The following is a 25,875-nucleotide window of genomic DNA, read 5'->3' as shown; positions in this document are numbered from 1 at the left end:
TGAGGAGAGGAATTATAATATTGCCTTATATATATATATATATATGTGTGTGTGTGTGTGTGTGTGTGTGTGTGTGTGTGTCTGTGTCTGTGTCTGTGTGTCTGTGTGTGTGTGTGTGTGTCTGTGTGTGTGTGTGTGTGTCTGTGTGTGTGTCTGTGTGTGTGTCTGTGTGTATATGTTTCTATATGCTTATGTATAGAAAAAAGTTGCTTTTAGAGGACTTTATTATAACCTACTTGTCAGTTCCAAATATTACTAGTAAAAACAAGGCAAGGAAAAATACTATATATTAATCCAGGCTAAGTCTCACATTGTCCATGAAAACTCCATGCCATTTTTTTAACTACCCTCCAGAGGACAAAGGATGGGGGCAGGAAAACAGTTCAAGAAACTAGATAAGAAAGTGATATGTGGTTTTTTTTCTCCATGTAGTCATTAAAATGACAGAAAACTGTGTCTGTATGCCTGTGTGTTTGCAGTCCGCCAAAAGCAATGTTTCTCAATGAAGATGTTTATATGCGATTATGGGGATGGTAGGAGCCTTACAATAGGGAGCCTTAAACTTCTTATGCAATACTGTGACAACTGCCCCCAGGGGTGGTGTTGTGGCTGGCGCTGCCCCAGCTGCTGCCCCAAGGAATGTGGAGGTGGATGCAGGGGAAACATCAACATGTCCTCGGACGAAGAAGAAGGTGGGGGAGACTTGGAAGAGGGGGGCTTGGCACACAGCCCAGGAAGCCAATCTCCATTATCTTCAGTTGATTCGGATGAGGAAGTGTTAGACCCACGCATGCGCAGAATTATGCATCGAAGAGACCAATTGAAGAAATATTACAGGATATAAGAAAGGCCACCTGTGTTTGAGTGGGACTCCAGTTATTAGAGCTGCTGATATAAATAGTAGCGTGCTGGCTTGGCCATTGTGGAAGATTATCTGATCGTTGTTTCTTCAGGACCATGCCTTGCTGTTTCCAGACTTTGTTGATTTTTCACGACTTTGAAACTAAAGCAGTGTGGGGGTCTCACTTCGTGGAAGAAGGAGGGCTGTGACATTCCTTCACAGCTGCTAGCTAAGTACTTAAGGACTAATTAAGGGGATTGTACAGACTACCAAGTTGTTTTGGGACGAGTGCTCTTTGCAATACAAAAAGGGTGCTTTGTTTCTTTTGAATTTTTGTGATAAAGAACATTGTTGTGCGCCTGTGTTTCAGCAAGTTTTTTTTTTGCTTCTGCACATGCCGGAACATTGGTGCACCTGTGGCTCCATGCAAAATTTTGCTATCTCCACAAGTGCAGAAGCAAAACCACAAGCACTCACGAGCCACAGCAGTGAGCCCAATTTAGCTTTCTAGCTGGAGCCATCCCTGCCTCCCCCTAAAATGATCCATGAATTTTCAATATATAATATGTGAATAAACTTAAGAAACAAACTAACAACCAACACAGCTACTACAATTTATAGTTAGTTTGACAGGTGATGAGTCATCTCCTCTAGCTACTATTTTGTATAAGTGTCCAAACAAGCCCAATTAAGGCTTGTTCAGATAAAGTGAGAACTTGTTTTAACAATGCTCTCAATTTTCTCCCACAAGTCACAATCAACATTAAAAACCCCTTTGTGATCCTCTTTAAATGAGTTATGAGAAGTCACAACCTATTGGGGAGTCACAACCCATAGCTTAATAACTTCTGGTGGGGTGTTGGGTTTTTTTTAAGCGAGAAGTACTATAAACTGTTTCAATCTTAGGATTTTAAACAGAAATATCCAGAAATAAGCAATTGTAACAGGACAAAATTATGTCCGGGTGGGTGTTTAACGTTAGCAAATCTCTGTATTTTACCATTGGGTTAATGGGCGGAGACTCCCGCCGTCACCACTACTGGTTCTAAGAGCCAGTCCCAACCAGGAGCAACCCATCACTGATGCTGTTGTGCTCTGGCACATTTTATATTTAACCTATTTGAATCCTGTTACTGAAGATAATGCAGGGCAAAAGCATTCCTTGGTTACATGTACCTATGCCAGCAAAACACTTTACACCACTCAGGACCTCATATTTATGAGCAAGCATCCTGTGTGAGCCTGAAAGGTGAAGTGCTGGAATTCCTTTATTTTCCAAGCTGCATTCAACCCCTTTCAAATAGCGTCCTGCCTTTCCAACTGAGATGTTAGGTTGGGCAACTTTCTGGCAAATACCCATAAAGCAGAAGAAAGCCAGATTAGTCTAGTAGTTAAGACATTAGGCAAGAAACCAGATGGTTGGTTCTAGTTCTATTCCCGTCTTATCCATGAAAGCCAGATGAGTGTCATTGGGCCAGTCACCGTCTTTCAGACCAAGTCAACTCCCAGGGTTCTTGTGAGGACAATAGAAGGTTCTCCTAAATACTGTATACTGTATTGTTCTCCACTTTGAATTATTTGTAAAAAAAATAACAAGGATGGAATATAAATAAGTATGTAAAGTAAGTAAGCAAGTCAGTCAGTCAACATCATGCTCATTTTATAATAGTTTGAACAGTTTGGTTCTGCAAATTGGTACAAATAATAACCTATCCAATATCTAGATTTGCAAAAATTCTAGAGGAGGATTGAGGAAGAGGTCAAATTTGTTTCATGATAATTTGTTTTATTTTCATAATACCGGTCCTTCAGGCACTTTCATCTCCGAGCATATTAATTCACAATGCCATCTAGTCCTTGGGATAAATATGGATTTACTCAAACCATCTTTCCTGAGCCTTAAAAACAACAACAATTATTTTTAAAATAATATTCTGAGCTGCTTGCCATGCAGGAGCAAATTGAAATTACTTTCCTGGAAGGATTTGCCAACAAGCATTGACCCAAAAGAAACCTACAACATTTACTATCACTTTAGATTCAGCTGCTGTAATTCAGAACATTATCAAATGGATGTTAGCTCCATTAAATCATAAAGCAACATATACTGCGTTTCCAAAGAACTACTTTATAAATCCTTGCACTAATACAGGTGTGTTCATGCTTCTCAAAAAAGAAAGAATTTCCCCCCCATCTTCTTCACTTCATTGTACATCCAAAAACTAGATTGGTTTAATTTTAAATTTTTACATTTTGCAATTTAATTTCATGTAAACACAAAAGATTTCTGCAGGCTTTGTTAACTCCTATTACTGTAAAAATAAATAAAACAAAATAGTAGCTAAATTAAAGTAGAAATTAAAAAGAGTCTTCAATTATATTTGAACAAGGACAATGGTAAATGGAGAACAATGAATTGCAATGTGCTGTGCAGTCGAAACAGTTTAGCAATTATCAGATAACAGAATTTTAATGTCAGTAGCGTAGTTTGAGAGATATTTATTATTCTATAAAGGTAACATTTTAGTCTGCTTCTAAAGGACAAATTAGATGTTCCCTTTAGCCGTTGCATATAAAACATATAATAATTACAAAATCTTCCACTGTAATTCCTGGGTAACTTCCTAACCAGCAACACCAATAATTTCTTTTATTCATAAAGTAGAATTTCAACATGCAGCATTTACTGTGCTATATAGGAAATAAACAAATTTCACTTTTTAAAACGGCAAAGAATCTCAGGATTCATTTCAGAGCAATGATAATTGTGTAGCACAGCATGAACCAAATGTAACATGCATTCAATATAATGTTTGACTTTGTTGATACAGTTATCTTATTTAGAGTCTCGGAAAGCTGTTCTCAACAACCTTGATTTAAATGTGAATATTTTCAGCAATACCAACCATAGCACTGCCGACTTTACGTAGTTTAACTTTAGGCAATGAAACTTCTGCAAGAAAACAATCAAGCTCAGAGAGCACCAAGGACACCTCATTTCAACCTTGGGCTACAAATATTCTTCTTTATTAATTCCAATCATTTTTGCTATCTGCCCATCCTGATTTTTAATAATGATGTCAATTTCTTCCACCCTATTCCAAAATCTGATAGCCAGCTCAAAACAATTTGCTCCTTGAGGTGAAAGTAGGTTGTTATCTATTCTGTACTCCAGACATAAATATCTACTAAACTTGCAGCTAAATTTTATATCATGTCTGATAGTATTCTAATCACTTAAATCTAAGATGGAATGTTGTCCAGATTCCCTAAAGGGAAGGAATACATTTCATAAGAGCAAGGGATCACAAAGTTCATATAATTTGTGTGATAGAAAAAGAACAAAGATGGCTTCCCCCAGGGGGAAATGCTCCTGGTTTGCTTGTGTCTGTTGATCGTTGGAGAGCTGGTCACAAAGGGAGCAGGAGTCTCCACCTAACTGCCTGAAAGCCACCATTTGGGTTCTTTTACCCTCTGCACATATGCAAAGTGATCTGTGCATGCATAGAGGGTAAAAGGACTCAAATGGCGGTGTCTAGGCAGGTGGGCGGAGCCTCACACTTCCTTTGTGACGGGCTCTCTGATGACTGACAGGCACGAGCGAACAGGGAGCATTTGACCCCACTTCTCCCTAATAGTTCCAAGACTATATGTATTATGGGGCAAGAAGTCTGTTTTAGTTTGGTAAGATTCTGTAGATAGGTGAAGAGCAATAGAGAAATTTGCATAGAAAAATCATAGTGTACCTTTCCTGGTTTTTAAAGCCTGACAAAGGCAGAAGGCTAATTTAGGCAGTCTAGAAAGATAAAAAAAGAGAAGCATAGGCTGCATAGCTAGAGGTATAACAAGCAGGAAGAGGGAAATTGTGATCCTGCTGTATAGAGCGCTGGTGAGACCACATTTGGAATATTGTGTTCAGTTCTACAAAAAGATATTGATCAAATTGAACGGGTTCAAAGACGGGCTACAAAAATGGTGGAAGGTCTTAAGCATAAAACTTATCAGGAAAGATATAATGAACTCAATCTGTATAGTTTGGAGGACAGAAGGTAAAGGGGGGGCATGCGTGATCCCCCGCTCGTTGCGAGGGTTCCGTTCCAGGCCTCCCCGCAACGAGCGGGTTTTCACGAAGTAGCACTGCGGAAGTAAAAACACCATCTGCGCATGTGCAGATGGTGTTTTTAACTTCCGCAGCGCTAGCGAGGAGCCGAAGATTGGGGGCGGCGCGGCTGTTTTAAAACGTCGCCGCCGACATGGGGGGCTCGCTAGCACCCCCCAGAACCCCCAACCCGGGTTTGGGGGGGTGCTAGCAAGCCCCCCATGTCGGCGGCGACGTTTTAAAACACTTGCGCGGCTTTCCAATGAGTCCCGAAGACAAACGCGGAAGTTTGACGTTTGTCTTCGGGACTCATTGGAAAGCTCCGATCGTTTTAAAACAGGCGCGCCGTTCTCCGCTGACTCCTGGCGAACTTCCCCGCTTTAGGAGTCAGCGGAGAACGGAGCGCCTGCTTTAAAACGATCGGAGCCGGCCGGCTCCGATCGTTTTAAAACAGGCGCGCCGTTCTCCGCTGACTCCTGGCGAACTTCCTGGGCGAAGGGCAAAGGGCGGGCGAGCGGGTGCTGGGGGGGGCTTTGCCCTCCCGCCAGCAAGAGGGGGAAGACCCAGGGAAGCCGCCCAGCAGCTGATCTGCGCGGCGCCATCTACGCATGCGTGCCCATAGAAAAAAGGGCACGCATGCGCAGATGGTGTTTTGACTTCCGGGTTCAAAAATCGCAAATTACCCTGTTCGCAATGGTCGGGGACGCAATAACCGGGGGATCACTGTAAATATGTTAAAGGGTTAAATAAAGTTCAGGAGGGAAGTGTTTTAGGAAAGTGAACACAAGAACAAGGGGACACAATCTGAAGTTAGTTGGGGGAAAGATCTGAAGCAACCTGAGAAAATATTATGTTACTGAAAGAGTAGTAGATGCTTGGAACAAACGTCCAGCAGACATGGTTGGTAAATCCACAGTAACTGAATTTAAACATGGGATAAACATGTATCCATCCTAAGATAAAATACAGGAAATAGTATAAGGGCAGACTAGATGGACCATGAGGTCTTTTTCTGCAGTCAATCTTCTATGTTTCTAAGTATGGATTCGAAATGAAATTGCGAAAAGCTGTTACTGTTTTCCTTCTCTTATCTGCTGGCCAAAAAGACTCTTTTATTTTGCACAGTAATAGCACCAATTCCATCAACCAATTCAGGAAGAATTGCCAATTTTGAATGGTTCTCCAGTAGCTCACTGCATTAAACCACACACAATACACTAATATCGCTAAACCCAAAATTCATTTCATGGTCCTAGTTACAGTAGTTACTCAGTGAGGAGACCCTATCCTAATAAATACATAGGAACAAGAGGATTCTGATCTATGGACAAATAAAACAGTGATGCAATTAATAGAAAAATCCTATTCATTAGTCAAAGCATCCCAAATTTGAAATCGAGCCAAAACTTTTTATCTGTATAACATTGGTCAGTGAAACTGTGGGACAGAAGTTCCAGGAAAGAGAGGGGGAGAGAGAGAGAGAAGGAGAGAGAGGGCGAGAGAGAGAGACAAGTAAATAAATATGCTGTTGGCTGGCAGGGAAGACATTTTGACAGGGAGATATTTCCTTCTCTATTTACTTCTAGGACATTTTTGAAAGTGAGATTGAAATTCAGACCATGGGTAAGTCAGACAGCTGAGTGGATTTAGGACTCATCAGCTTCTTAACTCCTTTAGCTCAGTCCCTAGCCCCTGGCATAACCTGTTTCATTGTCTGAATTTTCCAGTCTCAGACAGAGTTGGCCCAACCGTGGGAGGTGAAATTCAGGGTAAGATCTCCATGTGCGCTTGGAGTCTCTTCTCCATTCTAGCAAATGAAAATGTTCTAACACTTATAAAATGTACAACTTTCTCATAACTTTCTGATGCAGGGAGCTTTTCAGCGAATTATAAATAGGGACTGATATGCAATTTGAAGTCCTGCCTCCATTATTCAAAGCTCGAATTGCTCAAATACAGATAATGAAGCCCACAGTCCTACTCTAGATTCCCAGGTGGTATTTTTCATTTCATCTTTATGGGAAATGCAAAACCAAAAAAACGTGCAGCTTTGTTAAATGACTTCATCAGATGATCACTTGGATCATATGGGAAACAGAAAAAAAATAAACAATAAAAGGTTATTGGGGTTTTTTCCCGACATAGGTACAAATTTGAATAATTGATGCTTTCAATTAGTTTTCTGAATGAAACTATGTTCAGTTATATATCAGTCACTACAGAACTTTTTTAACTTTGATGATGAAAAATTAAACAATTCACCCTTTTCTTCTACACATTTAACATATAACAAATAATAAATCAGAAAATTGGTTTAAACCCCACACAACTTTAATTTTGAAAGTTAAATTCTATCTTCTTAAGTGCTCTTTCTCTTTCACACACACTCTCTGTATATTTATATAAAAATTGTGATGTAAATTGCAGTTAATAATAATAATAATAAAATTTTATTTACGGTCAAAGACCATCAATATAATATTAATAATAATTAAAAGGAAAAAGAACAGGAAACAGGACTTTTGGTTGAGCAACCAAGATTGACCCATTGTAACTATAAAAGAGATGTACATATCTCGCTATGAAGGCACACATTTGCAACGAATCCCCGCTGCTGCTGCGCAGAATCTGGCCACCTGTGCCGTAATTGCAGTTACATGTTTAATACTTTTAAATGTAATAGTTTTAAATGTAATAGTTTGGTATACAGTTTTAAGAATTCATTAGAAGACAGTAAAGTGAACTTTTTAGAGCATTCAAGAAGTGCAGCATTAATCATTGTTCTATTCCTAAAATGTTCAAAATGTAACAAGTGTATCCATTTTCAGTGATGAGAAAGGAAGTTGGTTTTATCAAAGATTACTCTTAATCATTAGTTGTTCACCCATAAATAAACAACACACCACCTTTTGCTTTCCCTAAAGGAGAAACCCAAAGGAGTTAATGCAGGTTTCTAGAATAGGATTTCAGCCCCAAATGTGTAAGACTGAATATTATATAACAATTTCATTTTATAGGACTTCTTGTGTATTCAAATTTTCTTGCCCCTTTTCAGTATGAACATGGAAAGAAAACAATTTAAGAAAACCTTTGAATAATAATATTTTTTTAAAAATAAAGATAATATTAATAATTAATAAAAAGTAAATTTGTGATGCCAAATTAAAAGAAGGGAAGGGGGAGGAAAGGCAGGCAGGCAGGGAGTTATATATCTTATATCCTAGATGCAGTAATGGGCAGTCAAAATGTTTATTGCCACACTGTGGGTGTGGCTTATTGGTCATGTGAGTGGGTAGGAGTGGCTTGCCAGCTATGTAACCAGGTGGGAGTGGCTTGAATGATCACATCTTTATTTCTGCCGGTGGAACTGTGTTCCACTTCGTCCTGCCTGTTGTCTGCCCCTGCCTAGATGTTAACTGCTGGTTGTGGTGGTAAGTAACAAAAAATAAATACGAATATTTGAATAAGAAAATATCTTTGAATAAGAAAATTCAAAGTCATAATTGTAATTTCTTAAAAGAATCAATCACAACAGTGCAATGATTAGAGAATTATAATAAACCTAGTCAATTTTTTCATGTGTGGTGTGTGTGCGCGCATGGTCCATCCTTCCACTCAGGAACATCGTCCTTTGATCCAGCCAATGGGAGTGAGCCCAAAATGATAGCAATAACCTCATTCATTTACAATCTTTGCTACTGTCTATGGAGATTTTCAATCGTCCAGGTCATCGTTGTCCCAAAGGTGCTTTTTCAAGAGGCAACTGAACTTTTCGAGTTTTCTTTGAAGACATTTTGCTTCTCATCCAAGAAGATTCTTCTGCTTTGACTTAATGGTGATGAATGGAAAGATTTAGATTATCTTAATGACTTGCTAAAAGACTGCAAATGTCCAACTGTCTGCAAGGAGTATAAATCCTTCCATCCCCCACCATCCAGTCAGAGCTGAGAAGCATCTTGGATGAGAAGTGAATTGTCTTCAAAGAAAAACCAGAAAGTCCATTTGCCTCTTGAAAAAAGCACCTTTGGTACTTTTTGGTATGGGGAAAAAACCCAATGGAAGCTCCAATGGACAAAGGACGCAGAAGCCATTCCCCCTCTCCTTCCCAAGTGACTGGGGAAGATGGTAGGAACATGGCTTAGGGGCAGACTATGTTTGGGACCATCTCCTATCGCCTACTTCCCAGCGACCGATAATTGCCCACAGGGTCGGTCTTCTCCAGGTCCAGACAGATAAACAATGTTGCGGGGGAAGGGGGGCTTCTCTGTGGCTACTCTGGCTTTTTGGAACAAGCTACATCTTGAGATCTGGACTGCCCCACTCTACTGGCCTTCCAAAAAGCCATAAAGACCTGGCTTTTCCAGCAGGCCTGGGGTCACTGATCAGATGCTACACCATCAGGATCCGGCTGCAAGAGACATGCATGATTTTCCTTAACGGTTTTAACTGCTTGATTGTGGGTTTTAGAAGGTTTTATTTTATATTTTATCTGTACAGTGGTACCTCATCTTACGAACGCCTCTTCTAACGAACTTTTCAAGATACGAACCCGGTGTTTAAGATGTTTTTGCCTCTTCTTCCGAACTATTTTCACCTTACGAATCCAAGCAGCTGCTGCTGGGATGAAGCGGTTTCTTTTTCCCCCCTTTTTTGAAGAAAGAAAAGAGAGGGGCTGCTTAGAGTAGGAAACATTTTGCAGAGAACAAGGTGCTTGCAAAGGAACTGAAAGGGTGTCTTTTGAAGAAAGAAAAGGGAGGAGGGAGGGGCAGCTTGGGGGAGGAAAATTTTTGCAGAGAACAACGTGCTTGCAAAGGAACTGAAAGGGTGTCTTTTTAAGAAAGAAAAGGGAGGAGGGAGGGGCAGCTTGGGGGAGGAATTTTTTTGCAGAGAACAACGTGCTTGCAAAGGAAATGAAACTGTGTCTTTTGAAGAAAGAAAAGGGAGGGGCGCCCCCCTTGCCTTTCTTCCTTCCCACTCACCCTTTAGCCTAACCTTGCTTTTTCCACCCGCCCCCTTTAGCTGCTCCTCCCTGCCCTCTGTTCACCTCCCTTATAAAGTTTGGGATTTTCCTGAAGGATTTGCACGCATTATTTGCTTTTACATTGATTCCCATGGGAAACATTGTTTCATCTTACGAACTTTTCACCTTAGGAACCTCCCCCTGGAACCAATTAAGTTCGTATGATGAGGTACCACTGTATTTGGCTGTGAGCAATCCAGAGTCCTTTGAGCAGCATATAAATCCAAACAAAAAAAAACAAAAAAACCCCAAACAAACAAATTTATGTTACGACACCTTGACTACCGAAGGGAGAGGAGAAATCTCTAAAAGCAGCAGATGGGTAGAGGGATTTCGAATGAAATATCTGCCCAAGAAAATACACTGCAAAATTATCTTCTGGTGTTTTCTCTGGAGAAAATAAGCAATCAGCTCAAATTCCCAAGACTTATTAAAAGTCTCACAGCACTGTGGGATCCAGGGCCCAGCATTAACCCCTGATCAGTGCAGGCTTGTGCAGCCCCCCTTTTTAAATCCCCCTCCAGCCATGCAATTTCCTATATCACATAACAATGATCATTGGCTCCAAGCCCAACATACCAAACCTGATTGTTGGCACTTGGGAGGAAAAAATGGTATACTCTGCCTCTGAACTTCTACAGAAAAAGCAGATATCAGCAGAATGAATAAAATAGCAAATCTATACTACATTTAGCTGTGACTCATGAAAGAAAGTGTAATCACAGAGAGACCTGGAAACAAATCGGCTTTAAAGCCAAGAGCCTGTGTGAATAAAAGGGTACAGCCTAATGAAAGAAGGATAGTACAGATGGCATTATCCTGGCCTTACTTAACAAGGAATTTCTAAACCTGGAGCAACCATGTAAAGATCTGCTAATTGGTTTTGTGATAATGGCAGAGAAAAGGCTGTTTCTAAATATTGAATGAGAAAATGTGATGATCAAGTCATAAAGTCTTGGGCATCTGTAACCTGAATTCCCTTCAAAAGTGTACATTGTCTAAAGCAATTTGCCTGTTGTGTTTGTTTTGTAGATATAACAAAACAGGTATGTATGGAAAACCAGACAGCTACCACTACTGATACCAAAGACAAATAAATTATCGGGGCCTCTTCTAAAGTCCTCTTCATGTTTAGCTCAACCCTTCAGGGTTCATTGCTGTTTTCCTGACAATTGGACAGAAATGTCTTGCAGTTATTTGTGATGAGGGTGGGTGGGTTACTCAACTAGACTATAGTCTTGGTAGTCTTCCAAATAGTAACCAGGATTAATCTGCTTAGTCAGAAAACATCAGTTTGGTGCTATAGCGTGCTTTGTTCCATGTCATTGTTTTTCAACCTCAGAAACATCAAGATGTGTAGACTTCAACTTCCAGAATTCTCCAGACATCATAGAAATTGAAGTCCACATGTCTTAAAGTTGCTAAAGTTGAGAAATACTGCTCAGTGCTATTAAGATTTGCATAGATATAATTCCTATTTCCAGAGGTGAGTTGGTCACAATTCTACTTATCTATTAATTTCCAACTCCATCTCTCTCTCGCTCTTTCTTCCCCTTACCCTCTCTTTCTTTTTTAATTTTTTTTCTTTGATATAATTTTGTCAAGTCATATTTTATGATATAGGACACCTTATGCCTTCCTTGGATTTTGCAGGTATCTACAAAACGCCAGCTAAGCCCAAAAATTAAAACTGGAAGCAACTATCTGACCCTGAATGTTGTTACTTTTTCCAAGAATCCTTTCTCTGTCTAACTTGCCCTCCAAGAGACCCACAAAGTTCGAAGCAAGAGTTTCTAAACTCTGTAAATATTTTTTTGACAGATGGAGACAGTTTAACATCAGATAAACTGAAAGAAAGCCATGCAAACATCTTTAGAGACATTTTCCCCATGTCCTGACTTTTAACTCCCTCTTCCTTTTCCCCTATTCTCTGGAGATTTAGCATTTTGTAACCGTTTATTAAATCACAAGTTTAAAAAAAGAATAAAAACTGGTCTGATTCTTAGTCCTCAGGCATATGCTTTAACTTGAAGAACATAAAGGGGTATAATCCAAATGTTCATGGCATGACCGTACCCAACTGAGTAAGAAAATGTAAGTGAATGCTGCAGATATTCCTGGAGGAACAGTCAACTGACAGCCCCAGATAAGTAAATGGTAGAAAACCCAGTGGGATATTTTTTAAATACAAGATTGACTGACAACCATTCCCCCTAACCCTAGTAAATATAGGATTCTTGCAAAGGATCTGACACTGATGGATCTTTATTGTTGTGGGATTCTGGAAGGAAATAAACATATAGATAGACCCTGAGCCACATTAAATTGACCATAAGATATTCCAAAAAGTCATTGCTGGGGGATTTGTCAAAGCTTGAAAACCCGAAGACCAAGGGGCCAAGAGCAGAGAGACAGTATTTTTTATGGGAAAGTAGTCTTTCCCATAAAACAAAAGGGAGTAAATTAGCCCCAACTGAGTTGGACTTAATCATTTTCTAAGCCATTTTTTTTTTAAAGCACCATCTCTTCAGCCAGTTCTTTAAGGAACTTTTGTGCCCTCATCTGCCTTTGACCCTCTTGAAGTCTTGTTTTCATTGAGCAAAAGAAAGAGAGAGAGAAAGAAAGAAAGAAAGCAGAAAAGAAAAAAGAGAAAGAAAGAAAGGAAAAAAAAGGAAGGAAGAAAAGAAAGAAGGAAGGAAGGAAAGAAAAAAGAAGAAAAGAGAAGGGGGCATTATTTATCAAACAACAAAGACCAACCCACCTCTAAAGTAAAGTTTATGTATAAAAGTATACACAAACACAGAAGATTGCATGGAAAGACCAGTTCCATTTCATTTAAAGCTCTGCTTGTAAAATGCTGCCCATAGCCTCGCATACTGCCTTACAGACTTCTCCTGCAGGAACTGTATCAATTAAGGTCTCTAAAAGCCCTAACATGGTTGGGCTCTGCACACAGCGGTGTCTGCCAATGTTTTATTATCAAGTCCATTATGATGAGTTCTTGTCCCAGACAAAGGAAAAAATTGAAAAAGAATCCAGGCTGACAAATTAGACTTGAAATCTGTTTCATTTACATAACGACTGGAAGTTCATTAATAACAGAGTTTTAATTATTCATGCTCTTGTTTCAGTAGATACAGCAGGTTTTTTTCCTCCCCGCTGTGCTAGATGTCTGGATTAGCTAAAATGAATTGTGGCAAACTGATAGACTGTTCGCGTTTTGTGATTCCGTGGGCATTTGGCACCATAAAAGAGAGGGCAGAAGAGGGACGTAAATGGGGGTTTGTGTATGTGTGCCCCCTGTGCGAGCATGTACAGCACTGTTTCATTCATGCAACTCTCAAGCATTCTTCTGCTTTTTAAAAGAAATATTTGCACCGGGAAGAAGCTCCCATTTGAATTGGAAAGCAGTCTCGTGAATTGTTATAAAGTGAGATATCCAGGTTTTGAATATATTTGTCACTCAGTAATTCTTTGCATAATGAATACTAAACTTTCTGAAAGAGCCTTGCGAGTTGTCACTTTATAATATGTTTTCTTCCAAAAGCTCGTTGAACTTATGCGGCTACCGTGGACATAATTCGGCTATGAGCAGATAGCATTGGGTTCCAAAGCTGTCGTCTTTCAGGAGTTTGGCATGATTCAATTATTTCCTAAATATTTTTAAATGGAGAAGCTACAAATGTGCTTCTGAGCATTTGCAGAATATCATGCTCTTTTAGAGATTTCCTGATTTTTTTGAGTCAGCTAGAAGTTAAGTCAGGAAACCTAATTCATTCACCTATGTATAAAAGAGCTAGGTATAGAAATGAGGCTTATATGGCAATAAAGCAAAACAGCTGCATTCTGTGGGGATTATCACAATATGTTTGCAGACATATGAAGATTTTATTTTATTTATTTATTTTATTTATTTATTTATTTTGTCCAATACACAATAATACACAATGAAGGTTATAGAGGATATAGTAGAGAAGAAATACGAGATATAGGAGAGACTATAGGACAGGGGATGGAAGGCACTCTAGTGCGCTTATGTACGCCCCTTACTGACCTCTTAGGAATCTGGAGAGGTCAACCATGGATAGTCTAAATGTAAAATGTTGGGGCTTAGGGGATGATACTATAGAGTCCGGTAAGGAGTTCCACGCTTCGACAACCCTATTACTAAAGTCATATTTTTTACAGTCAAGTTTGGAGCAGTTAATATTAAACTTGAATCTGTTGTGTACTCTTGTGTTGTTGTGGTTGAAGCTGAAGTAGTCTTTGACAGGCAGGACATTGCAACATATGATCTTGTGGGCAATACTTAGATCATGTTTAAGGCATCGTAGTTCTAAGCTTTCAAGAGCCAGGATTGTAAGTCTAATTTCGTAGGGTATTCTGTTTCGAGTGGAGGAATGAAGGGCTGTTCTTGTGAAGTATCTTTGAACATTTTCAAGGGTGTTAATGTCTGAGATGCGATATGGGTTCCAAACAGATGAGCTGTATTCGAGGATGGGTTTGGTGAAAGTTTTGTAAGCTCTGGTAAGTAGTGTGAAATTTCCAGAGCAGAAGCTACATAGGATTAGATTAACAACTCTTGAGGCCTGTTGCAGTGGGCTTTGGCACTTAGATCTTTAGTTATTAGTATCCCAAGGTCCTTGACCGATTGGGGATTATCTGTGATAATTTGTTTATTAAGTTTGTATTTGAAGTTCTTATTCTTTTTGCCGATGTGTAGGACAGAGCATTTGCTGGTTGAGATTTGGAGTTGCCATGTGTTGGACCAGTCAGAAATTGAGTCTAGGTCTTTTTGTAGAGTAGTTGTGTTATCAGTGGTGTTGAAGAGTTTTATTATTTATTTATTTATTTATTTTATTTTATTATTTAGATTTGTATGCCGCCCCTCTCCGAAGACTCATCCGCAAAAAGAACACAGTTGCTTGTGATGATATCGCAAAGGTCGTTGATGTAGAGAATGAAGAGTGTAGGTCCCAGTAGGCTACCTTGGGGGACACTGCTTTTAACAGGGATGGGTGTGGATATGGAGCTTCCTATTTTGACCACTTGTTGCCTGTTAGGCAGAAATGCAGTAATCCAGCTGTGGAGGGATGCTGAGATGCCATAGGATTTGAGTTTTTGAAGTAGTTTGTCATGGACCACTGAATCAAAGGCTTTGGAGAAGACAATATAAATTGCATCTATAGATTTTCCTTGATCAAGATGGGTTGTCCATATGTTTTTGCAGTGAAGGAGCTGTAGATTGCAGGATAGTTTTTTTCTGAATCCAAATTGTTTGTTAGAGAGCAGATTATTAGTTTCTGGGTGGTATAGTAATTGCTTGGTTTATAATTGGTTCCATAACTTTACATGGGACGCAGCATAGTGAGATATATATATATATATGTTTTTTATGTCGGATCACCCTGGTATATTGAAGGAACGTCACAGCTCAAATAAATACAAAATAACAAAAAAAAAATTGTTAATAAATAATTATGTTAGTAAATATCAGGATCACTAAGTGTCTTATTTGATGGTGAGTACCAGTAATAATGGTGAGTAAATGGTTGTTAAGGGAATAGGAAATGGTAATTTAGGGGTTTAAAGTGTTAAGGGATGGCTTGTGATACTGTCCATAGCCAAAAATGGTGTATTTACTTCCACATCTCTACTTCGTGGAAATTTGACTTTCGCGGGCAGTCTCGGAATGCATCCTCCGCGGAAATCAAGGGAACACTATATATGTCACATGTTTTTTTGCTGAATTTGAAAATTAAGGGAAACTAGGATAGATCTATTTCGGCCTTATTTTGGCTTCATCAGCTAGCCATACCCACTAGGACTTGAACCTGCAAGGCAGAGAATTATCCTCTAGGCTACAGTATCCAATCCCTTCAGCTCTGCACCAGGGAAGGGTTACATATTTTTGTGTCGAATCACCCTGGTGTATTGAAGGAACATCACAGCTCCTTATTTGCCTCCCGGCAAATAAGGCAAATATATATAGTGATATTTATATATACAGTGATATATATAGTGATAGAGAACAATGGTTATGTGTGCTTGCAAAATTTGAAAAGGAATGCACAGAATGCCAGCATCTACTGCCAAATTCGAATAACTTTTCTTGGAGAAGACTGTAGCTAAGATGGCAGAAGTGGAGAAGAAAAAGAAGCAGAGGTGCAGGTTCTGATCAGATCTGGAGAACCATTAGCGGAAATTTTGAGTAGTTTGGAGAACCAGTAAATACCACCTCTGATTGGCCCGCCTCCATCTGTTCTCTTCCTTTTGAGTTCCAATTGATCCAGAGGAAATGGGGATTTTGCAATAACCTTTCCCTGGAGTAGGGAGGGAATGGAGATTTTACAGCATCCTTCCCCTGCCATGCCAACCAAGCCCCACTCACCAAACCACACCACATTGATCAAGCCACACCCATAGAACCAGTAGTAAAAAAATTGAATCCCAGCACTGAAAAGAAACAAACTTTCTGGAAATTCACTTATCAAGGTTTTGACCTGGATCAGCTCCTCAACATGTCTTATAAACAACAGATGCATTTATATACCACCCGCCAGTTCTGGAGGCTCAATTGTGGTTTGTGTTGCAAACAGTATTCACTGCTCAAACATCTTCACAAGGCTAAGGAGGAGACACCTCCAATGCAAAAGCCAGAAGTGGCAAAGATCCACTTGCACAACATGATCATTCTGCCAGAGATGGTAGGCAGCAGGGTGGGAATGTACAATGGGAAGATCTTCAACCAAGTGGAGATTAAGCCTGAAGTAACTGGCCACTATTTGGGAGAATTTTCCATCATACACAAGCTTGTGAAACATGGTGACCTGGGATTGGAATCTCCCATTCATCTTGCTTCGTTCCTCTGTAAATAAAAAAACAGTTTTCAAACAAAAGAAACAGAATCATTGGAAAAATTATGTAAAGTAATGATCAAAGATAGTAAAGGACGTTTTCAACCCTCTTGTCCTACAGAACACACAGATTTCTCATTCATTCATTCATTCATTCATTCATTCATTTGATATTTTTATGCCGCCCTTCTCCTTAGACTCAGGGCGGCTTATAACATGTTAGCAATATAACTTTTTAACACAGCCAGCATATTGCCCCCACAATCCGGGTCCTCATTTTACCCACCTCGGAAGGTAAAATTTAGCCATAGCCATCTATGGCTCAGCTAAACTTTATGGAATATCTGCAGCTTTAACTTGTATATGAAATGAGAAGAAATAATGGTATATTTTATTGAAGGATGTCATTAGGCAAAAGAAGTTATATTCCAAATATGTGAAGTGCTATACGTATGTCTCATTAACATCAAAAGACTTGCTACTTCCATTTCCTATTATTTCTCCTAACAAGCTGCAAAAAATAATTCAAACAACAACAATAACAACAACAACCAGCAATCATTCCCTTTCTTTGTCTTGTAGAACAGGATTGCACAGGCCCCGAACTCTAAACTAATCCACTGTGTAGAACATGAACTCCAATGTTAGTGAAATATTCCTACTGCTGAAAGAAGTTGTTGGATTCCTTAAGTAGAATTACACTACATTCAGGCAAGAAAATGTATTGGTCCAACTACAAATTTAAGTGACATAAAAGAGAGAAGTGCCTTGTCTAAGAACAATCTAAGCACTACTATTTGTGCTTCATTTGTCTTCATTTTTTTCAGAAGAGAAACTAGGGAAGCCAAAAGAAAAATGTCTTGTCAAAGACTTCAGATGGAATGAAGTGAAAAGGTTAACCCTTCCAATGATGGTAATTTGCCTCCTAAATTTCAGACTTCACTACCTAAAATAAATTCTCTATTTCTGTCCTTTGTCCTATAATGCATTTCTCATGTGTATCAATTTATTTCCTTCCAATAGACTCATGGAAAGATGGTTTCTGTCTCTAATAGAAGAATTGGTTCAGAGGATTCTTTACTTTCATTATTTGCTCCAGGTATATAATATCCCTGGACCAAAGGAATTTTTTTTTTAAAAAAAAGTTCTGTTGAGAACGAGACAATGTACGAGACATCTGGATAACGTTTGATGTGGCAGTGCTGCTCCGAATTCCCTCTCAGCTTGCTGCTGTGTTCAAACCTGAGGGTTTCCCCCCTCCTTCCTCTAGTTACATTTGATGTCCAGGTGCAGGTGTGCTCTCATGTAAATCCTCTCCAGATGTTGCTGCACATCTGTATAAATCTCCAGCTTTCATTTTTATGAGCCAAACACATCATGTTCACCTAACTCATGCCTATTATGGGATTCCTAAGCACTCTAGCGTTCAGGACTCCCCATAAAAATAACAGACCTATTAAAAGACAAAAGGGAGAGTGAAAAACGCCCTGTTTTAGCTTTCAGAATTAAAACCTTTAAGGTTCTTTATAGAAAAATAAAATTACCACTTTTATAGCAGGGCACTTCAGGGTTTTTCCAAAGAAGCTTTAAGTGGATTGCTTTCTCCATGTCTTTGCTCTGTCACAATTGGCTTGATTTGGCCATAAGCAGACTTACTACTGAGTTTGATGTGATTTGTAATCAGTAAAAATAAACAGGATGAAAAGGAGAAAATCACTAAACCCTTGATTTATGGTAGTAGGTTACAGAAGTGCCTGGAGGTAGAATGTTCATTTGAGCACCACCATTTTTAATTGCTTCCTATGTCAATATAATTTTTCTTGATTTCTTCACAGAATTCAATTTCCCAAGGAGATAAGAGGATGAGGGGGAATCAAAAAATATGAAATAATTATTTGGGTTATATTTTAACTGATTAATCAATTGAATTAAAAGTGTTATCAAAACCTTAGACTGTCTACTGTCAATCTCACCACATTCCTAAGAGCATAAGCGCACCAATGTGTCTACTGTCCTGTCCTAATGTCTCCTTTTATTTGTATTATTATTATTATTAATAATAATTATTATTATTATTATTATTAATTATTATTACTATTTATTAGATTTCTTTGCCACCCCTCTCCACAGACTTTATGTACTAATAACCACATTTATACCTATATCTGTTATCTAATACGTGCTTGAAAAAAATAAATAAAATAAAATAAATTGATAGAAGAAACATAGAATTACAATCATAGGTTCCTCAATAATTTGCCTTCAATTTGTATTTGGGTTGCCCTCAAGGCTTTGCCTCCATTCCTTTTGACAGACTTTCATTCATTCTGAAACAAGAGCGAAAAGATTACAGAGCCTCTTCGTTGGCCTAGGACAACCAGAAAGTACAGGTAATCCTCAATTATAGCACTTCATTTAGTGATCGTCCAAAGTTACAACAACATTGAAAAAAAGCGACTTTTCACTTTTTCACACATACAATAGTTTCACAGCATTCCCACGGTCACATGATCAAAATTCAGACATTTGACAGCCAACTCATATTTATGACAGGTGCGATCTTCTGACAAGTAAAGTCGATGAGGAAATCAAATTCGCTTCAAAACTGTGTTCCTAACACCTGCAGTGATCCACTTAACAACTATGGCAAAGAAAGTAATAAAATGGGACAAAACTCATTTAACAACTGTCTTGATTAGCAACAGAAATTTTGCATTCAATTGTGGGTGGTAAACATTGTGGCATTCACTTATCTACGCTACCGGTTTTGAACTGTGAATGCGTACACATGTGCACTTGATTTGCTTGTATGCGGCGCTTCTGCGCATGCGCAGAACCTTCTGCAAATGCACAGCACATCTGTGATGACGTCTGTATGGATGGGCAGAACCTCCTGCCATCACGGCTAGTGGTTTGCCCCAACTGGGGCAAAATGGTAGCAACCCACCATTGGTTGTAAGTTGAGGACTACCTGTATAAAAATTCTAAAAGCACCTCTTGGACCAAAGTATTTAGTTTTGTACATCTAAAAATATCTGCCTGTAAAAGTATTATAGATACTTCACTTTAGTGTGACATTCCAGGGATTGAACTTTGTTGTGAACTGCAGAAAAAACAATTGCTGCCAACCTGCCTTCCATTGAGGACCTGTATACTGCACGAGTCAAAAAGAGGGCAGGAAAAATATTTACTGACCCCTCACATCCTGGACACAAATTGTCTCAACTCCTACCCTCAAAACGTCGCTACAGAGCACTGCACACCAAGACAACTAGACACAAGAACAGTTTTTTTCTGAACGCCATCACTTTACTAAACAAATAATTCCCTCAACATTGTCAGACTTTCTACTAAATCTGCACTTCTATTCTACTAGTTTTTCTCATCATTCCTATCACCCATTTCTTCCCATGTTGACTGTATGACTGTAACTTGTTGCTTATATCCTAAGATTTTTATTAATATTATTGCTTCTTCATTGCTTATTTGACCCCTATGACAATCATTAAGTGTTGTACCACATGATTCTTGACAAATGTATATTTTATTTTATGTACGCTGAGAGCATATGCACCAAGACAAATTCCTTGTGTGTCCAATCACACTTGGCCAATAAATTTCTATTCTATTCTATATGAATAAATTGAAACAGCCTTGAGATTTTGAATCTAAGATGGGGGGAAAGAATCTGACTAGCCATTAGATGAGAGCAGGGCTAGAGTTCTCTGTGTCTCTTTGTTGTCATCTTTGGGCTCATCTGCATTTTTGTACCTTGGAAGTGGGAACTGTAGATGGGCACAAACATTGTAATGGTGAAAGTGCAAGCAAGCAACCTAGAAAGCAGGTTGTCCGTTAAAAAGCCTTAACATTTTTAAGGGGACATAATGTGTGCATTTAGTCTTTTAATGGGAACTAAAAATTTATGGGTTAATAAGAGCATACTGAATATTCAGATTCATGTTTTTTAACTGCTCCCAGACCTGATCAAGTTTATATGCCTTTGAGTCATTTGATTTATTATTTGCTTATTTATATCCCATCCTGAAAAGCTGGATATTATTTGTGAGGTTCACAAGTGGTTTTCAATGCAAGTAATCAGATCCAGACCAGGTTTAATTTCATCAAGATGGCGGCATCCTCTGACTTTAGATGAGACTAGACAACTCATGACCCATTCATTGGACAATCCTTTCAATGATATTTCCTCACCTAAACAGAAAACACCAAGACCATGAACAGAGGGCTATTGTTTTGGTTTTAAAATGAAAGAAAACATTTTATTAAGGAAAAGATATGGGGAGCAAGGCCAATACAGATGCTTTCCATATAACAGAATGTTTGGGATGAAAACGTTGTAGTTAATCTGCTATTCTTTAATACTCTAATGTTTCCAACTTCTTTTTCCTCAGCTTAAAGAGACATATAGCTGACCAAGCTGGATATCCATTTCTCCAGATAAGTCAGCACATCATCTATAGTCTGTGCTTTATACATAATGAGAACAAAGTATTGGGAAATGTGTCCACTGAGGACCATCTCCACCTTCTGATGAACATAATTCTTGAAATTGTTACAACGTCATTGCTGATTACACCAATGTTTTTTTTATTTTTTAAAAATATTTTTATTTTAATTTTCATACTTTTCACCCTTAACTCTCCCCCTCCCTTCCCTCGATTTTTCCTTATTCATAGTCCCAGCCAGGTCAGAGTTCTAGACAATTTCTTCTTTATGTCTTCACTGGCCTTATCCCTTTCCACCCATGCAAAATAAAGTTTCCATTTTTTTCTTATCCTTTCAGCTTTTTCATCCCATGAACAGTTCAGTGAGATAATATGAGTTATTTCCATTTGTACTTGTTCAAATATATAATCATTCCATCGTTTTAGTGTCCATTTACTTTTATCCTTCCATCCATATACTATAGTTGCATGAGCAGCTTTTATCATAGTCCTTGATAATTCTTGTTCTTCTGTCTTCATTCCTTGAGTCTCTTTAATACCTCCTTCTATTATGTCCTGATTACACCAATGTTTATCTTTGCTACAATGTGATTTTTGAGTTATTCCATGAACTTCTAAATTCCATTGCAAAACCTTGGAATCTGCGATTTTTAGAAGGGCTTGAAACAGCATAATCCCTCTTCCTTCCTTCCTTCCTTCCTTCCCTGATTAAACAGAAATGTTCCTGTAGAATAACCCTTATTACTTCTTATCCTCTGTTAAGGTAGCTAATTAAAGAAATCTTATCTTATCCCCTGTTAAGGTAAATAATTAAAGAAATCCAATCACCTATCAAATTAATGGATGAAATGTTGCAACTTTAATTCTTTTCCATAAGACTTCTTCCTTTTCACCCCAAAATAATTTTCAGTAATACCATAGAACCCCAATGACAATTTCCATCCAGGAGCTTCTGATTTGGCAATTATGCACGTGCCCAATTTCAGCTGTTTTAATGATGCTAGCTTTATCACAAGATGTATCATTCATAGTCTGGGCTGTTGGATCTGAAATGATATGCTTCTAACCAAGTAGAAGATATGCTGGTCTGAATTGCTTTTCCTGAATCTAGGAAAAATGCCTTTTCTGCCATGGCTCTTGCCCTCTGGAATATCTTGACTCCTGAAGTCAGATCCATTCCCACTCTTTTGACCTTCCAAAAGACCTTGAGGCATGAATCTTGCTAGTAGCCTGTCCCAATGAGGGTGTGGCACTTTGGGGTGTGTAATGGAATAGATCATCTTACTTTCGCTCTGTGTCCACTTTGCTTTTTCCAGCTCCACCCTGCTTCGTTTTATTTTAATGAATTTTAAGTTTAATGTCCTTATTGCTTTAATGTTTTATAGTGCATTTTATTCAATATCTGCAAGCCTCCTAGAATTGCCTCTGGCAATACTAGGGCAGCATACAAGTTTGATAAATAAATACAAATTTGATTAGAAGAGATTTCAGGTTGGTCATGGCATTCAAGGAATGAACTGCCAAAGAAGAAAGACACCAAGATAGGCCTTTGAAGTCAGCACCCTTGTAAATGTTGAGATCAGGCAAAATGGTTCTATATACACTTGCTAAATCAGGACAACAACAGCATATCAATCTATATGAGCAATGCATTTAAACCTCGAAATGGATACTTAGACAGACTGTCTTTTGTCTGACAGCAGATAGATATTCATTTTATGGTTATAGAGAGTAAAATGATTTAGGACTGAAAGACGATGATAACCCAGGGTTTTAAAGTCAGTTGCCAAAAGCAGCTTGATTTTAATGATTCCAATTCCAACTATCTGGGCTTTCTATGTGTCTTGTGTATCTTAAACCAGGTAATTTTCAGCTGAATACTCAATTTTCCCCTTTAGTTCCAATGAGCAAACCTCCAGGTATGTTTAGTGCAAAAGATTAAGACCGCATTAAGATTAAGTCTGAAATGTTCTACTACCAATTAGCCCTGTAGTATTTCTGTAAGCCTTGAATTTTTGATGCGATCAATGACACCAAGTGGAGCCATCTTCAGTGGAGAGGTTATTAAAGATATAAAAATCAATGCAAAGATGATACTTGGAAATCCATATCACGAGATAATGAATCACCATGAGAGCCAACTAAGAAAGAATGTCAGCAAAGCAAACAGAAGGTTTGTGCATAAGAAAGTATTTGATGCCAGAAGAATTTAAGCTAAATTTTGCATGAGACAGAAATCTTCAGGCAACACTTATGATACATTTACATGGCAACGTTTTAATGAGATGATACAAGCCAAAAGAAGCACAAAAATTGCATTAGAAGGACCTATGGGTACATGGGGGGGGGGGGGGAAACAAAGATTATCTCAATATCTCAGTACAGTGTAATACTCTGTATGTGGGTCAAGGGAAAGGGAGGGTTTTGCCTTCTCTTTCTGCTCAAGATCCCCATGTGCTGTACAATTGGTGGGCCACTGTGTGACACAGAATGCTGGACTTGATGGGCTTTGGCCTGATTCAGCATGGCTCTTCTTATGTTTTTATGTTCTTATGTTCTCTGATCTGCTTCCTTCCATAAGAACATATATTTATTTAATCAGTTGTAAATTCACTTGCATTTTAAATGCATACACCTAATAGTTATGCATATGCCAATGGATAGCTCATTCCATGTTTTCCTTTGTTAAATAAGAAACATTTGTGCTTCATATAACCTCAATCAGCTGTTTGCCAAATTCTCCAAAATTCCATCCAATGTGTAGACTCTTCTTCCCTTCCTTACTCATGACCTTTATAGGACAATATCCAGCTTGGTTGATGTCAAAAATATTTCTATTTGATGACATAAACCATGAAGCCTGTAAATTAGATTAGATTTTATTTTTTAAAGTGTCATAAGAAACAAATAGTACCATTTTCATATTATTGTTTAAGCTGTTGTACATGTTGGGTATTTACTTTTTTTTTTTACCACATGCTTGCATCTATTTCAATTTTAGGTGTGTGGAATATGCTAAATCTAATTATTACTCTATCTTATCTCATAGGAACCAGGTTCATGTATTCCTCCAGAAATTGGCATACATAATTTTGGAATACTGAATAAATCCAATGTGGGTTTATTGTGAAGTTGAATTCTTGTAACACTGATGTAAAAATAAAAAGACCTCATAAATTATCCTTCAATACATTTGCATTGCATTTCATTGCAACATCTTTGAACTCTACAAGAAATCAGAGATCTTTCCTTTCACATTCTATAACCATACAACACCTTAAAATTAACTTTAAAAATATCTGGCACTCAAGTCAATATAGTTTATGGAATATTTCATGGTCTCATTATCAGTAAAAGCTATCTTTCCTCTTAAAGGTCTTTCTCTACAGTTGGATTACCCATGCTAGATTAGGTAGAAAACTATACCAGCTTGATTTCTTTATCCCCATGGCTGTTCCTTGTCCTGCCCTACTGACTCTCTTTCAAGTCCCTTTCAGTCAACCAACTTCTTTCCAAGACAATGGAAGATAAAGTCTAACAGACTTGACTCACCTTGAGACTGTTCTTGGATGGTGTTGAAACAAGATAGAAAGCATCACACTGATGATGCAGTTAAGGATAACCTAAAGGCTTTTTCATTGAGGATGAAAGCGAATGCAGTGGAGGCACCTTCCTTGGGACATGGTAGGGGAAAAATATTGCCAAGGCATGGTTGCACACAAGGGTGGGCTGCTGCCCAGATGTGGGGGGAACCCAATGGGGTAGCAAAAATGGAGCTCCACCCCAGAGCCCCTAATTTTGAAAGAAAATGCAGGGCATCCTGTATAAGTAAAATTTTTGGTAGCCCTTCACTGGTTGCACAGTGGAATGGTACAAGTACGTAAATCTCTTAAGCAGTGTTCCAAAACCTAATTATTGCCTGGTTTGATTTTGCAATTGGCAAGAACAAAGGGAGAAAAAAGCACCACTATTACTTTTCCTGCCAGAAGGATCTCTGGAGCACATACGATTAAGGCCAGAAGATTGTTAACTTGACTTTCATGGAAACAAATGGCACTGAAAATGTTCAATATTTTGTGTAATCCTTGTTCAATTTCTTTTAAATGAAAAATTTGTTTGTTCTTTAACCGCACATGGTAAATGGAGCTACATCCTTCAGCTCTACAGGATATTCCAAATTTAATTTGAATTTGGGATTAATTCAGATGCCTTTTAAAGTCAAGTTTCTTTGTCTTCCAAATTGAGCTACTGCATGAGGCAGCAAGCTCATTTCAGTTTTGCCACTGACACAGTTGTCTCTGACATTATCAACATTTATGACATGTTTGGCTTTGCATAATAACACCTGCTTTTTTTTTAAAAAAAGGAAAGAAATAACTTGTACTAGGCAATCTAATAGATTCTCTTGTTACACTCTGAAAAGAATGCAACTCTCAAACTAAAGGAATCTGTGAAATAATTCTTATTTAACCATCCAATCTTCATTTACTTATGAAGTCTGAGTTAATGACCTATTTATGCTGCCTTTGATTCTTGTAAATTCTTATAACCTAACTATTTCCACAAGCAATTCACATCAACCTACTACAACTACC

The 25,875-nt window shown here is 38.4% G+C and overlaps 1 pseudogene; it reads left to right on the top strand.

The window, feature by feature from the left end:
- Positions 1-524: 524 nt before the first annotated feature.
- LOC139163437 (small ribosomal subunit protein uS19-like) lies at positions 525-16,834 on the top strand (annotated as a pseudogene).
- The last annotated feature ends 9,041 nt before the right edge of the window (positions 16,835-25,875 follow it).

Source organism: Erythrolamprus reginae, chromosome 3 (genome assembly GCF_031021105.1).
Source record: "Erythrolamprus reginae isolate rEryReg1 chromosome 3, rEryReg1.hap1, whole genome shotgun sequence".
Taxonomy (NCBI): domain Eukaryota; kingdom Metazoa; phylum Chordata; class Lepidosauria; order Squamata; family Dipsadidae; genus Erythrolamprus; species Erythrolamprus reginae.
The sequence above is the reverse complement of the archived record's forward strand: the minus strand, read 5'-3'. Positions and strand labels throughout refer to the sequence as shown.